The sequence below is a fragment of the Hipposideros armiger genome, unplaced genomic scaffold (assembly GCF_001890085.2).
Source record: "Hipposideros armiger isolate ML-2016 unplaced genomic scaffold, ASM189008v1 scaffold_97, whole genome shotgun sequence".
NCBI classification, from domain to species: domain Eukaryota; kingdom Metazoa; phylum Chordata; class Mammalia; order Chiroptera; family Hipposideridae; genus Hipposideros; species Hipposideros armiger.
Genome location: NW_017731447.1, coordinates 1,533,146 through 1,550,118, shown reverse-complemented (window position 1 = coordinate 1,550,118; position 16,973 = coordinate 1,533,146). Strand labels below are relative to the sequence as shown.

The 16,973-nt window shown below is 40.6% G+C and overlaps 1 long non-coding RNA gene across 1 annotated transcript in view; it reads right to left on the bottom strand.

Annotated features, from left to right (window-relative positions):
• LOC109384619 (uncharacterized) overlaps positions 1 to 16,973 on the bottom strand; it is a 122,280-nt gene that overhangs the window by 89,810 nt on the left and 15,497 nt on the right. The window contains exon 2 of the long non-coding RNA XR_002124441.1: positions 9,057 to 9,161. This is a non-coding gene — a long non-coding RNA (uncharacterized LOC109384619). The remainder of the gene's footprint in view (positions 1 to 9,056; positions 9,162 to 16,973) is intronic.

The window sequence follows — 16,973 nt, the reverse complement described above, 5'->3', positions numbered from 1 at the left end:
CTTATAACGCCTGGATTCTTGGAATTCTGTGCACATATAACTGAGATTAATATTAAAATAAATGGCCAAACAGAGAATAGAACCTAGAGTTTCTGACTGTGTTAATACCTTTTTAAAAAAATTATATATATATATATATATATTTGTTTTACTTGAACAAAATATAAGGAAAACATTGATATTTTAGCAAAACAATTTAATTTTCTGTTGTTCTTGTTGTGGCTATTGTGTTTTCATTAAAGGGAAGCAAAAAAAAAATTCAAAGATTCACCAACTGAGTTGGGGACACGTGAATCAGTACAAGGTGCTGGGGAAACATGAATAAGACCTTCCCTAGGAAGGGTCACTCTGTATTGCAGAAACAGATCAATACGTAACTAACCAAAAAGCAAAGAGATGACCCTAACGCTTAACTGCTCCGTGAGCTTTGGTGCCTCCGTTGCTATTACGCCTCACTGGGCTTCTGTGACTATTTAATGATTCGGTACATATAAAGTTCTTGGAGTACGGCCTACCAGAGCATAAGAAAAATAAGTTAAAAAGACCAACCCTTTTGTCTGCCTGATTTTAAAGCCCAGACTCATTCCACTACATCACATTTTTAAATCATCTTATTCTTTTCATAAACAAACAACAAAAAATTACTTTTCTCCCGGATCCAAACAGTATCCAGTAAACGGACAAATACTAACTCATTATGTGTGTAGACATAGACTAAACTCCGAAGATAAAAACTTTTCTAGCTTTTTTCTTTTCCAGTTCTTTTTAATTATTTATAAATGTCTGATTTACTTAAAGATAGTCCACTACGTCTTATGAGTTAAGCATGATGAAAAAGTAAAGTTCTTGATTTATCAAGAAGTAAACTGTGTTAGTGAACTAAATATTTTCAAAAACCAGAAAGTAAATTAATTATCACTAGATGGCACTATACTGAATAAGTTTTTTCAAAAAAAAAAATAGCACAATGCACTTATCAAATTAAAAGAATACTTGCTTGCAACAGAAGGTAAGATTATATTTCTCATGATTTAAGTTATTTCATGGCTTTAAAAAAAAAGATGTGGTATCATGGAAAAGAAAACAATGGTATAATCAGGTTCAAATTATTTTTAAACCATTCTGGTATCTTAAATAAATATTCTATCTTCTAAGCAGAAATAATTCTAACGTCTCTCTTGTCCACAATACAACACATAAGCACAGGAACCTGTAGTGGTTTGTACTGTAGCAACCTGGGTAAGGTGGGAACTGCGGTTCCCAGAATCTCCTTCCATAAATGGTGCTAGGTCAGAGTTGGTCAAAAGGGTTTTCCTTGAGATTGGGAAGGAGGGGCTACAGCAGCACCTGCAGCTCTCTTAAGTCATTAGTCTCTTCTTGGTTAGATGTGGTGACAGACACACACATTGCTGGGTTCCAGCTCATCCTCCCAACGCTCTGGTTCGTGGTTCAGCTCTTTTTCCCAAATATTGGACCTACTGACCAACAGGGCTCCAGGCCCATCACCAGACACTGGCAGGAGACACAGAGGAGGCACCCAAGAGATATTTAATGATTGACCAATGTATATTTAGTAAGCTATAATAATGCAGTAAACAACTTAAGCTCCTTTTCACATGGTAGTTTTAATGTATTGACAGAATTATATAACCTTTTGCATGTATTAAATATTATATAACTTTTTAAAGAACAAAGCATATCATACGGTAATCAGTGATATTAAATATTTAGAGGGATTTAAGTTGAGAAGACTGAGCAAAATAGTGAGCTACGAAATCCAACCCCATCACTTCATTATTTACCAATTATTTAGTAGTTTCATTCATTTTGCCTGAAAACCCTCAAACATTTATAGCCACCTATCTTTAAGTCAGCCAAATTACTGAGTTTGAAAGCCAACCACCAAAATGGCTTCTAACACTGTTTTATTTTCAGTACTGATAAACTAGATCTAGTGCTACAATAGAATCCACGAAAGGTGTACATAACAGGCTCTATAATCGTGTAGTAAAAGAATTGGTGAGTTATCTTCATATCGGTATCAGCCTGATTCAACTCCTTTAACATCGGCATTACCAGAATGTAATACAAACAAAACATCAAAGAAAATAAGAAATATAATTGCTAATCCACTTTTGTGGATTAAGAAAATAAGATTTTTGGTTCTGTCCTATTATTTCTTGTGTTTGCCTCTGGCAGTGTCACTCAGTGTCATACAGTCTGGGAGAAGGTAATTCCCCAAGTCGTACTTCTGACATTGAACTTCCAGCAAAGTCATAATGCCATGGGCCCACAGGGCAGCATTTTGTTCATCTGTGTGGATTGCCAATGTGTACAGAGGACTTACCTATGTTCCAAATCCCTTACACCACTATCTTTTTAGGTCTCCAGCACTCCTATGAGATGGGTACTATTATACAGATCCTGCTGTTGACATGGATTAGATGCGTAACCGAGGAATCCCAGGTTTACAGATACTAAGCAGCTTTTCCAAGGTTATATATCGAGTATATGTCAAAACCAGGATCTGAATTCGCATAGGGTCTGACTGCTGAACCCCAGTTCTCAACCATCATTGGACAGTCCTTCCTCATCTCCCTTTGACCAGACAACTTGAGAATAAATGTCTGCCTCTGATTCACCTTAAGCTTCCATGTAAAACAAACAATGTATTTAGTTATGTGTCAGCAGTTATCTGTTAACTAAATATATTCTGAGTGAGAAAACTAGCTGAGGTGTCACCTGAGATCAAAGAGTAATTCCTGCTCCAATTTAAACCAGAGAACACTGTACTAAGTTTCATAAAACTTAACAATAGTGCAGATAATGAAGACAAAAAACAGGAAAATTCAACGAGAGTCGGGTAACCGCTATACCTCAAATCTATCCCAGTCTTTGGGACTCCAACTCCATTACAGCAGAATCACAGAATATTATCATACTTCCAGACGATACATACTACTGACTCTACTGGGCTTCTTCCCAAGCAAATGAAATCAACTCCAGGTCTCTGGCTCTCCTGAACCTATTCAGGTTAAATGGTCCAAATCCAGCCATGTTCTGAGAGGTGACAATTAGAGAATAACTTGAAGGATAAAATGCTGTGTAAAAAAAAGGTACTTCTCTGCCTGTCCCCACAGAGATTTCACACTTGGGCTTTGTCACCCTATCTAAATTAAATGCACTGGAGTTTCATCCCGTGAAGACATCGAGTGCTGCTCTCTCTTGTCTGCTAGCAAGAAGCCCCTATTGTGTACTCCTTAGTGAATAAAAGACGAGAGATTCTGTTCAAACACACCAAAATATTTACTACCGTGCACCTTGGGCATCCAAATGCTGTCCATCTGGACTACGTTTTAGGCACAATAATCTCATAGCACGTAATTTCACAGTAGGTCTACAGCATTAAAAGGACACTCCTAGGCCTTCCACGATCTTATTTTCCCTCTGGCCAGGAATTCCTTGGCATCCGTCCCTTCTGTTAGGCCACTCACCTCCACTCCCAGACACAGGCTGAGCTCTTTTCTCTTTGGGCCACAGATCTTGTCATTTCAAGTCGAAAGCTTTCTCCTCAGACACTAGACCCACCACCTAACCACTGAGATGTCCCCGTTCCAGAGACTTTTTTCTCCTTGAGCATATTCCCACTCCTGTTCTGTTTAGCGTGGGTTTTCATTCCTTGCTAGAAGTCAATTTTTGCTACAACTCTTGCCAGCATCGCCCACTCACCTGACTCAGCAAGAGTCACACAAATTGCATACTTTAAAAATACCTTTGCTGTATCTTGAGCCTTGTTCTTTCCTTTACATTTGAGGAAAACAATAAGGCCTGCCTATTTGATTGCAGTTTAAGTCCCTGACTCTAAGTAGGCAAATGACCCCTTTGTTCATGACTTTCACAATGAGAAAATTTTCACTACAGTCATTAATGAGTTGCTTTTAAATTGATGCAGTCAGAATAAGAGAAGAGCCTTGAGACAAAGCAGAAGAGACTCCGCACTGCTTAATCACCTGGATACGAACATACTTAAATGTACCACTGTAACATTTTCTACTTCTGTCAATCTTCAAGAAAAAGCAAAATGGAGAGAAAACAATCATCTATCCTCTACGGTAGGTATTACTTGCCTGAAGGAAGAAGTTAGGGTGTTTTCCAGTCCCTCTGATTTATTCTTTGTTTTCATCCTTTAGAAGGTAATCTGATCCACTCAAATGATCCCAGAGAACCACTTATCCTTTTCCAAGCATCCCCCTGTAAGACTGAACCTGGCTTTTGGTACTCTTCTTTCTTTAAACTCATTCCAGAAATGGGCTTCAGAGAATGACTTTCTAAAGTCAACACAAACTTCAGACTTTGGCTTTCTCTAACAATTGGTCACAGAATGCGGAAACTCAAAAACTCAGTAGTGCTCTCAAAGCTTTCAGAAGCAAAACAACTGAACAAAGATGCAGAGATAAGCACAGCCTTCAAACAACACCAGAACCCACTGGCTTACTTCCATGAAGTCCCCAAGTTCTAGAAATAAACGCTGTGTATATGACTTTTTTTTTTATCACAATCATGCACTCAAACAACCTTGGCATGTTTAGATTGTCATTGTCATTGCTTAGATCTTTAAAGAAAAATGTCTTTCACTGACACAGGATAGAGATTCAAGAATTCGGAGAATTTATAGGTTAAAAAAAGTCTTCAACAAGGAAAATATCAGATTGTGGCTTTTGGCTTCAAATACTGTAGTCGGATTACTTGAATAATATTTTGTTGTGTGAAATCCTTAAAAATGCATGGTTACATATATTTTTCATTTAAAAAAATGTTCTCCTTTCCTATTTGTGCTTAGGATTGAAACCATAAATACAGGCAAAACCAAGTATTTCCGTCAGAAATCTATGCTATAAATCTATCAACTTAGTTCTGTAAGCTACCTCAGATAAATTCTAAGTTGGACAAATACACAATGTTAAACACATGTGTGAATTCAATTAATTACGCAAGTAATCCTCCACATTTGGCAAATGTTTTATTCTGTTCTGAAAAGCTTAAACACAAAATAGAACAGTTTAGTGTCACGAGGAGCCTTGTACAGTTGCTGAGCACCAGGAAAACCTGCAAAGGCACACTGTCATTAAGTTCAAACCAAAGAGATCTGCCTCCTTTAGAATGATATAATTAGAAGTAGGCCTACATAGAGAACTGAAGAGTCATAAAACAAGAGCGTGGCGTCTGGTATCAGGATGACCAGGGTCTCACTCATGGCTCCGTTAACCTGCCAGCTGTGTGATCTTGCATAAGCTATTTGATTTTCTGAAATTCCGTTTCTTCAGTTGTAGAATGAGCATCACAGTAATATATATCTACCTCACAGAGGCGTGAAGACTGAAGGCATCAAATGAAGCATTCGCAACCAATGCAGCACCCGACATGGTAAATGGGATGTTAAGTAATAAATGTGAATCTGAATTCCTTTTTTCTCCCTCCCATCCGAGTGTAAAATTAAGGTGGCAGGTGTTGACAATGTATAAAGGTCGTGGAATAGTTGTGTTCTGGAAAGAACCGGCGTGTTTAAGTCAGATTTTAAGAATACTGAGGGAAATTTTGACATATACTACAACACGGATGAACCCTGGAGATAAGCTAAGCGAAATAAGCCAGTCACAGAAGTACGAATGCTGTATGAGTCCTCTTATTTCGGGTTCCAAGAGCAGTCAAATTCATAGGGACATTAAGTATAACGGTGGTTGCCAGCGACGGGCGGAAGAGGGAGGAAAATGGGGAGCTCGTGTTTCATGGGGACAGAGTTCCATATTGGGGAGAGGGAAAGGTGCTGCAGATGGATGGGGGTGACGGTTGCAAAACAACATGAATGTACTTCGGACCACAGATCTGTATGCTTAAAAATGGTTAAAATAAATTCTCTGTTATGTATATTTTACTGCACTAAACAAGAGCGCTGAAAAGTACTTGTTATTTAAAAGAAACTTACACCACATTCCTCTGAAAAAAGAATTTTTAGTAAAATAAATAATCATGTTGTAGTTTACGTGCTCTAGCTCCCAGGCTCAAGAGAGCGCGATGGGAGAAAAAGCAAGCAACTCTACCATTTGGGAGAACGACTTGCACTTCAGCCAGGCCCCTGTTGCTGGGCCACACCCCACGACTTCTCCCTGATCAGCTCTGTTTCTCAGTTCCTACAAGGATTGTTTGAAGCTCGTGGGGACGCGTTCAGACCATCACAGTATACTTATACTACCTTATGCTAAAATAAAGACCTTCCCTCTATCTGTTATCTGTAATCTAGCTCTATTTTAGATTGATTTTTTTTTTATAAAAAGGCAGTCTAGACTCATTGTCTCTACTCATTAAGACCCACTGCACTTAGCCATTGAAATGAAGTCTCTAATGCCACGACATTATAATTATCCTCACTCAGAGCCTCTCACCTGGTCAAACGCAATAGCCGCATTTTACTTCTCATCCCACTTGACATCTTGGTGGCCTTTGATACTGACTGTGCTTAGAGGGTCTTTTGCTGAGTATGCCTTTTAAATGGTGGGGTGTCCGGGGGTCCCTTGCTTGGCCCTCTCTCATTGCTCAGCTAGCTTCCCTTTTGTAATCTTGCCCGTTCACACATGTGTGACATCATACTCCCGCATCTTTTACTCCTCAACTTCAGTCACATTTCCAACTGCCTTCTAGTTATCGCGCCCCATTCTCAAATGTCCAAAACCAAACCCAATGCTTCCTTTCTAGTCTCTCATCCAATGAATAGAGGATTAAAAATCTACAACCATGTCCATGCTTCCATCTTTCTCACAACTGCCATTTGTAGCTCCCGACACTAAATCTTATAAATCCTACCTCCCCAAAAATCACTTTGTCTTCTCCGCAACCCTGCTGTCAATGGCGCAATCCAGGCCCTCCATCATCTCACTCATCTAGACTGTTGCACGAGGTTTCCTAACTAGTCTATGCTCTATAGTTTTTTTCCCTTCCAGTCCAATTTCCATACTGTTCCCAGGCATTTTACTAAAATGTAACTCTGTGCCGTTCCTCTGATTTTAAAACCTCCAATGGCTCCCCGCAGCCAGCAGGGCAAAGACCAGCTACTAGCGTTATACACACAGCTCCTTCCAATCTCATTTCCCCAAGCCCCAACTCCCAGAAGCTCAAGCGCCTTCAAAACGTCTCAAAAAATGATCCTCAGACCTTTCTACAGCTCGGGTCCAAGCTCCTCCTCCATCTTTACAGGGTGAGCAACTGCATCCTCTTGAAGACTCAACTCCAAAGCCAGTCTTCCCAGGCCTCCCCAGGCCAAACGAATCACATGCTTCCAGAGCAATCAGTACATGGGGCCTCTGCTACAGGCCTTATGACTCAGGATCGCACTTATTTGTTTCTTGCTCCCAAAGCCGTCACTGCACCCTACTCGGTGGGGACACCCCAAGACCGGAATCTCTGCCTTTCTTTTTTCAGTCCACCCCAGAATCTTTAAGGTTCATGTGGTCTCTCTCTCTCTAGTTCACGGATCTCCCAACCATAAAGCTCAGTGACTTCACGGCCACCTGGATGGACCATGGTGAGCATGTCTACCACAAGGCGTGGGAAAATCATTCATCTGTTTATTCAACTAACATTTACTAGATGTGGGGATACAGATGAGTAAGGCTTGACCCCTCCTACTAAGGAGTTCACAGGCTAGTAGGGAAAACAAACATGTAAACAAATGGCCACAGAATAGGCTGGAGGAGCCCAATGATTAGAGTCATTCCCAAGTCATTCTAGAGACACAGAGGCATGGACGAGGAGCGTGGGGCACTAGGGATGGAAGAGGCCCCCGGAGGAGGACTCTGGGATTGATGGCACCTGAAGGGAAGTCTCAGCGAACAAAAGGGGGCGGGGACGGGATAGGACAGGTGGGAAACAGGAAAAGGAAAAGGCACCAATTAACCACGTTAACGTTTTGTCAGATGCAAGCAATAGAAGTCATGATGCAATCGTCACAACGTTACCAGATCTTTTCATTGTGAAAAGAAACAGCGCGATCCACGACCTCGAGACACCCATTCTCACTTCTTTTTTCTATCCCTCTCTCTCTCACCCACTGACAGAAAGAAAAAGCTTAATACGTGTCATGAAAACTACGTGGAAGGACCTTCACAGCAGTATTGCCCGGTTTAGAGCCGGTGCTTATCTGCTACCCATGCTTCCCTCACACCCAGTCTACCTTCTCACATTCCCTGACCCCTCTCAGCTCCTCTGGTGCTCACCTCCCATGCATGCTGCAGCACTAGGCTACATCATTTAACACCCCGTATGTATGCAAAGGTGATGTTACCGAGAGCTAGCGTCATCTTTCTGTGCTAAAAAGAACTTATCAGCAGTCGTTCTTTTTTCACAGCATGAAATTTACCATTTAACTCGAAACCATAGTTCTAACTGCTAGTTTGGTTTAGTGTCTTTAAGTCTTTACTGGAAGCCTAAAGTTTTTTCTTAAAAGAAAAATAACGCTATCAGAAAAAAAATTCACATAATCATCATTCCATATAGCAGAGAAAACAGATTTAATCTGGCTTTGTCAGTGTTTTACTACACAATTCTTTGGGCAATTTAACCTCAAATCCTTACAGAGATCTTGAAATATACCTGTGTCACATAAAGTCATTTTTTAAATATTTTCATGGTTTTGCTCCATCTTATTGACAATGATTTTACTAATTTGAAAGCTAATTAAATACATGTACAGACAGGTAACAAAATACAAAATCATCTTTCAATTTACGTTTGTCAGTTACTAGTTTAATATTCACTGTGTATTAATTGCACTCCTGCAGAGTCAATTAACAGAGCATATGAATAATAGAATTGCGCTTGAAGTTGGGAGGCAAGGGAGGGGGAAAATGATTTCTCTTCTGAAATCTGATTGTGAGGCCCTACTACCAGGGGGAAGGGAAGGGAAAGGAAAGGAGGCAGGGGGGGGAGAGCACAGATAAGGAGAGTTAAAAGCAACATGTGAAGTGAAAAAAAAAATAATTATAAAGTACTTTCATTTTACTTACAGTTAAAAGACTCCCTGAAAACAACAAGTGCGGTAAAATCTTACTCCATCCCTGGCTAGGTCCGAGACCTGAGGAGCTGTACCATTCCAACAAGGCTTGGTGGTGCTGAAAGGAAGCGAGAAGGGGGTAAGATCTCAAAATCTAAGTGATGAAAGGCATGCCAGCCACTCATCCTCCCACCTCCAGCACTTTTTAGAAACTTAATCATCAAATTAGATGTTATAATCCAATTTCCAAAATTGTTCTACTCTCACTTAAACGGCTGTCACCTCTAATAATCTCACAGGCAATGCATTCATTTCAAACATCATTCTCTTCCGAGTCTGCACCATCTGAAGCTCTTGATCGCGCTGCTGGTTCCGGTCCTGGCAGGAACACAGCAGGTTCTTCCTCCTCTCAAATGCTCCAGCTCTCACTCCTGGTCCTAATCATTGCTCTCCAAACCACAGCTTCCCCCAAAAGGCTTGGTCCTCAGGGCTCCGGCCTCTTTCTGCGGACTCATTCCCTTGAAGAGGTCAGCCATCACTTCTGGGATGGCAACTGTGAAATTTCCCTCTTGGATTGGACATTTCAACAAGAGCCCTGGTTCTACAGTTTCAACTGCTTATGAATGTCCCCTTAAATGTCTAAAACCAAACAAGCACCCTTATCCCCTGAAAACTGGTTTCTCTTTCCAGCTATTACATGCCTGTTCGTTCTGCAGATCTGAAAGCCCTGAGATCATTTTTTGCTCTTATTTTCCTCTCATCATTTTGCTGCATCCCTCACGTGTCCTACATCTCCTCTCTCATCTCCCCCGACCACCTCCGTCGTTACTTGACTGCTCCATCACTTCACTAGGACCTATCTCCCATTTCTCCCTTTCTTCAGTTCATCATTGATAGTGCTGCCAGATTAAATTTCCTCTGGGTACCATGTTTTTTTCCTTTTCAAAATCATACCATCACTTTCTTCAGCACACACACAGTGTGGTGGTTATAAAACATGTTCCCAGATTTCTCGACACTTCTCTCCTTAAAAGGAGGAACTTAATCCCTTCCCCTTGAACGTGGGCTGAACTTACTGGCTAGCTTCTAAGGAACAGCATGTGGCAAGAGGACCCTCTGCTCGCAAATCCTTGCCCCATAGAAACTGTTACAGATAATAAACGTTTACTGGTGTTCGAAGCCCTAAATTTGGGGGTAATTTGTTACTGCTCGCAAATCCTTGCCCCATAGAAACTGTTACAGATAATAAATGTTTACTGGTGTTCGAAGCCCTAAATTTGGGGGTAATTTGTTACACAGCAACAGGTGACGAATTCAGAAGGGCTTTCTGCTTGCTGCCCAGTGAATCAAGTCCACACACTATAGGCACTCGAGGTCTTCCATTAACTGCCTTACTTTGTCTTTGAATATAAACACACTGCTTCAATCTAAGGCCAGTTATTCCACGGACCTCACATGACATAGTAAAATTCTGCCTTGACTTTAGTCTATGCTAATCTCACAGGAAATGTCCTTCCTGATTATCTCTAGTCAACTAAATTCAATACTTTCTTTTAGGCTAACTTCAAAATCTACTTACCAAAAATGTTTTCTATTTTTTTAATGCCCATAAACATAGATCTGATTTCCAAAACGATATTTAAGTTATTTCAGGTAGACATCATGGTTGTGCTATCTTTCTATTCCCCATATTAATGGACAAACACACATAACTTTTTGTTTAGAATTAACTTTCATGAGGCTTTTTTCCAAAAAAGTTTTGAATGTCTTTTAACAATGGACATATACAATACAGTTTACTTGGCTTTAAAAAGTGTCAAATAGTTTGAGATGATAATTTGGTAGAATATATTACCCCCAAAATATACATGGTCTATGATAAGCAATTCCATTTCCAGGAATCCATTTTACAGATACAGTAACGTAAGTAAGCAAAAATATAGGTACAGAGAAATTCTCAATAGCACTGTTTATAATAGGGAAAAAATCAGAAGCAATATGAAATACATCCAGAGGAAAAATTAAATTAGGATTCAATAAATTACCATGAATCCATTTTAAAACATGAAATGGGTCTACATGTACTGACCTATTCATATCGCCATGATATAGTAAGCAAAAAAAAGCAAGTTTCAAAAAGAAAGTAAAATATTTCACAATACATTTAACAACAAATGTGCAAAACCCAACTGAGAAAAACTTTAATCCTAAAACGACACAAATGACAACTTTACCAAATACAAAGACATTTCTTACTTTTGGATAGAACAAGTCAACATCAAAAAAATGTCAGTTTGCCATAAATTACTTTATAAATTTAATGCGATCCCCATAAATATACCACCAACTCTTATTAATAAAACTAGACAATTTATACCAAACCTCATATTAAAAATACAAGCGTACAAACAGCCAGGAAAACACTAAAACTCTAGAAGGAGGACTAGTCCTTCCAGACATTAAATTATACTATCAAGCCTCTATAATTTAAAGCACGCTACTGGCCCATGAGTAGACAGACAAACCAGTGGAGTAATACAGGAAGTTCAAAAACAGATCCAAGTACAGACGGAACTTCAGTATGTATATGATAAAGGGGGCATCTAAAAATCACTGGGGCAAAAATTGGCTTTCTAGTAAGTAATTAAAACAATTGTTAGCCATTTGGAAAAAGATGAAATTAGATCCATACCTCATGCCATACACAAGAATAGATGCCAAATGAATCAGGGATCCAAATGTAAACCAAGGAAGCCATACACATACTAGAGAGCGGGAACGGTGAGTTCCTCTATAACCGTGATATAAGGAAAGCTGTGCTAATTATGACTCAAAACCAGGAAGAATAAAATTTGATTATATAAAATTTTTAAACAAATTTACTTTGCATGACCAAACAAAAAATCATTGACAAAAGACAAAAGATAAAATGGGAGAAAATAGTTACATCATGTCACAGATAAAGGAGCTAATGTCCATAGTACAGAGGAAATAGGCTATTAACTTGACAGAAAAATGGGCAAAGGACATGAATACATACACACATACAAATACACACACACACACACACACACACTCACTCACATACGTATAGCCCTTAAACATTGAAAAGATAATCAATTTTACTCAATAATGAAATGCAAACTAAGACTACATGGAGGTGCTATTTCTCACCTATCAGATTAGCAAAAATTAAACAGTATAAAAAGTCACTCTTAAAAAAAAAGTCACTCTTGGCTAAGTTATAGAAAAACAGACACTCTAATACACAACTACTTGGAAAAATGGCCATTTTCAGTGAGAAGGCAGAGAAGGTATTAAAGGAGGACCCTTCTGTGCCAGAAAGTGAGGCTGTGACAAGAAATGATGGGGACGTGTCAGAAAGACATAGAGGCCAGCTTGAAGGGGCTCCCACTGGCCAACTCTAGGACAATTTGACCATCAATATAAGTAATGAGAATATTTTTAAAAAGTAAGAATCCACGCATCTACACTGATGTAAATAAATAAATGTGAAATAAGGGAACGTTTCTCTTTGTGGATGGAAGCCAACAAATAAATGAAAAGGGTATGATGGAATTTTACATCACCATTGGGAAAACATTGTAAGAAGACTGATTTAGACAAGAATCGTCCATGTATGCTAAGGCCCACAAGTAAAAGTTTGAGTAAGTAATAGGATATTAAAAACATCACTCCACAAGATGTTATTGTCTGAAAGGGAGGAAACAGTCACCACACTGGACAAACCTGGCAGACCAGCCTTACCCAAGTGATCAAAGTTAACGTCACCAGCAGTGGGACAAACAGACACCATGTGCCTCCAAACACAATGCACTGAGAACATAATGTCCCTTGAATAGCAATTCTGCCAAAAGTACAAAACCTGAATTCAACCATGAGGGAAATTCAAACAAACTAAAATAGAAGGACGTTATAGTAAAATTGGCTCATAGTTTTAAAAAACGTCAATGCCATGAAGCACAAAGACTGAGAAACTATTCCAGGCACAAGGGGACCAGCTGTAATGTATCATCTGTAATTTTCTTACTATAAAGACATTTGGGGAATAATTGACAGAATCTGACTAAGGTCTGTACTTAGATAATATTATTGTATCAGTGTTAATTTCCTTACTTTTAAAAAGAATAAACTTGACAAATAAGGTAGGGGAATAGTAAGTCCTGGCTGAGACTGTATTACCTGAATCTAACAATGAGGAAACATCAGACCAACACAAAATGAGAAACTTTCTATTACAAAAAAAAAAAAAAGGGAAGGGGATCCAAGATGGTGGAGTAGATAAACACGGTGCCTGATTCCTTCCATGAACACATTAAAATTATAACTAAATTATAGAACAATCAACCTGGAGAACCATCTGAGCTGGCTGAACAGGAGGTTGTATAACTAAGGATATAAATAAGAAGCCACGTGGAGACTGGTAGGAGGGGCAGAGAGGCAAACCGGGCTGGCTGCAAACCTCCGTGTGACGGTTGAAAATAGGGAGGGATAGCTCAGCCGCCGAGGTTCCCCATGGAGGAGCGAAGGACCCCAGCCCCACTCCAGGCTCCCCAGCCCAGAGTACTGATGTCAGGAAGAGAAGGCCCCACAACGTGTGGCTGTGAAAAACAGTGAGGATTCCAACCATCTGGGAGGACAGAAGGCTGCGGGAAACCCAGGTGTCCTCTTAAAGGGCCCACGCACAGACTCACCCTCTTACAGTCACTCACCTTGGGCTCCAGCAGAGAGATGGTGACTCAGGGGGCATCAGAAGCATATGGGGAGCAGACTGAGGTGTGTGGCTTTGAGGCCAGGGCTGGAGGACAGTCACCATTTTCCCCATATGGGGTCCTTCTCCCGTGCAGCCAGCAGGTGGGCACCATCTTTAATGTGCTGAGCCCACCCCCACAGGCCAAATCTAAATCTGATTGGCCTTGTGAGCTCTGGGCTCTGCCCTGCTGATTCACTGGGACCCCACCCCACCCAACTCCCCCAGTGTCGGACCACTTTCTCCAGAGCAGCCAGCCCCACACACATTGCACTCTTCCTTGGAAAACTCTTGAGGTCCACGGGCCCCAGGCAGGCGGCCACTGGCCTCAGTGTGCTGAGACTTGCTGAGTAATTCCAGGCTCAGCACTGGAACCAAACCAGAATCTACATTAACCTTGACCACAATTCTTCCACTCTAGTGACTCCTTGAGACCCTGTCTCAGCCAACTAGCATACCGCACAAGGCTTAATTGGTGGCTGAACCTTAAGGGAGCTGGCAGGTGGCAGCAGGCCTCAAGGTGTCCTGGCTTTTTGCAGAACTACTCCAGGCCTGGTACCGGTGGCAGCCGTCCTCGGTTCACAGTATGGCCTCTCCCACGCACCTCCAGGTTCAGCACAGGCAAAGAAAAACCTCAGACTGCTTTGTAGCTCCTACCAGGTAGTCCCTGGCTGGTCACAGGCAGTGGGTGACCTGGGCCTGCACCAGAGCCCCTCGCAAGAGGCCTCAGAACCAATATACTTGGAGGTTGGCTTCACACCACAGCAGAGCACCGCATAATTAACCCCACAAGCAGCACACACAAAGGGCGGTCTCAACGGGACCAGAGCCCACTGTGGTGAATACTACTCAGTGGCGTGAGCCCCCTTCACAGCAGCATGTAAGCTGTGGACTTGGCCAAACCCCACAGCCAGTTAGCCTGAGGGTCAATCCCACCCACTCATGTGTCAACAGCAATCAAGGTTCAACTATAACAGGAGGGTACATACAACCCACACAAGGGACACTTGTGGGACACCCAGAGCAGGTGACCAGGGAGACTGTGCCACTAGGCCCCACAGGGCACCCACTACCTAAGGCCACCCTGCAAGACTAGGAGACATAGCAGGTCTACCAAATACATAGAAACAAACACAGGGAGGCAGCAAAAATGAGGAAACAAAGAAATACGTCCCAAATGAAAGAACAGGAGAAAGCTCCAGAAAAAGAAGTAAACAAAATGGAGGCAAGCAATCTAACAGAGACAGAGTTCAAAACAATGGTTATAAGGACACTCAAGGAATTCAGTGAGAACTTCAACAGAGAGATAGCAAGCATAAAAAAAAGCATAGAAACCACAAAAAGAACCAGTCAGAAGTGAAGGATACAATAACTGAAATGAAGAATGCACTAGAAGGAATCATGAGCAGACTAGATGAAGCAGAGGATCGAATCAGAGATTTGGGAAAACAAGGTAGCAGAAAACACCCAACTGGGAGAGCAAAAATTAAAAAAAAAGAATTTTTTAAAATGAGGACAGTTTAAGAGACCTCTGGGACAACATCAAGCATAACAACATTCCCATCATAGGGGTACCAGAAAGAGAAGAGAGAAAGCAAGGGATTGAGAACCTATTTGAAGAAATAATGACTGAAAACTTTCCTAACCTGGCAAAGGAAATAGACATACAAGTCCAGAAAGCACAGAGAGTCCCAAACAAGATGAACTCCAACAGGCCCACACCAAGATACATATAGTTAAAATGGCAAAGGTTACAGGCAAAGAGAGAATCCTAAAAGCAGTTAAAGAGAGGTAACTAGTAACTTATAAGGGAGCTCCCATAAGATTGTCAGCTGATTTCTCAACAGAAACATTGCAGGCCAGAAGGGATTGGCAGGAAATATTCAAAGTGATGAAAAGCAAGGATCTACAACCATGATTACTCTACCCAGCAAGACTTTCATTTAAAATCAAAGGACAGATAAAGAGCTTCCAAGACAAAAAAAAAAAAAAAAGCTAAAGGAGTTTACCACCACCAAACCAGTATTACAAGGAATGTTAAAGGGGAAAAAAAAAAAAAGATTAAAATTATGAACAATAAAATGGCAATAGCTACACTTCTATCAACAATTACTTTCAATGTAAATGGATTAAATGCTTCACTCAAAAGATATAGGAGGGCTGAATAGATAAGAAAACAAAACCCTTATATATGCTGCCTTCAAGAGACTCACTTCAGATTGAAAGACACACACACACACACAGATGAAAAGTAAAGAGATGGATAAAGATGTTTCATGAAAATAGAAACAAAGAAACAAAAAAAATCTGGGGTAACATTACTTATACCAGATAAAATAGGCTTTAAAACAAAGGCTATATAACAAGAGACAAAGATGGACCCAGCAATCCCACTTCTGGTTGTTTATCCAAAGAAACCCAAAGCATTTCTTCAAGAGGACATGTGCATCCATATGCTCATTGCAGCACTGTTTACAATGACCAAGGTGTGGAGGCAGCCAGAGTTTCCATCAATGGAGGGATGGATAAAGAGGAGGTGGTACATATATACAGTGGAACACTGCTCAGCTACAGAAGGGAATGGGTTTTGCCATCTATGGCTGCATGGATGGACCTGGAAGGTACTGTGCTGAGTGGAGTATGTCAGACAGAGAAAGACAGAAGCAGTAAGATTTTGCTTATATGTGCAATCTAAATAACAAAATGAACAAACAAACCAGAAACAAACTCATAGATAGAGGACATTTTTATGGTTGCCGGATGGGAGGGAGGTTGGGAGTGTGCGTAAAAAAGGGGGAAGGGATTAAGAAGTAAAAATTGATTGTTACACAGTAATCATGAGGATGTAGGGTACAGCATAAGGAAAATAGTCAATAATATGGTAATAACTATGTATGGTTTCAGATGGGTACTAGATTTATCGGGGTGATAGATGGGACGGGGGCTGAGGGACAGGGTGAAAAAGGGAAAGGGATTAAGAAGTACAAATAGGATAAATTGGTAACTACAATATGGCCTCAGGGATAGAAAAGACAGTCTGGGGAACATAATCAATAATGTTGTCAATATTTTTTAGGGGGCCAGATGGACTCATGTCTTGTTAGGGAGACCACTTCATAGTTGGTGTAGAGGCCTGACCACCGCACTGTATTTCTGAAG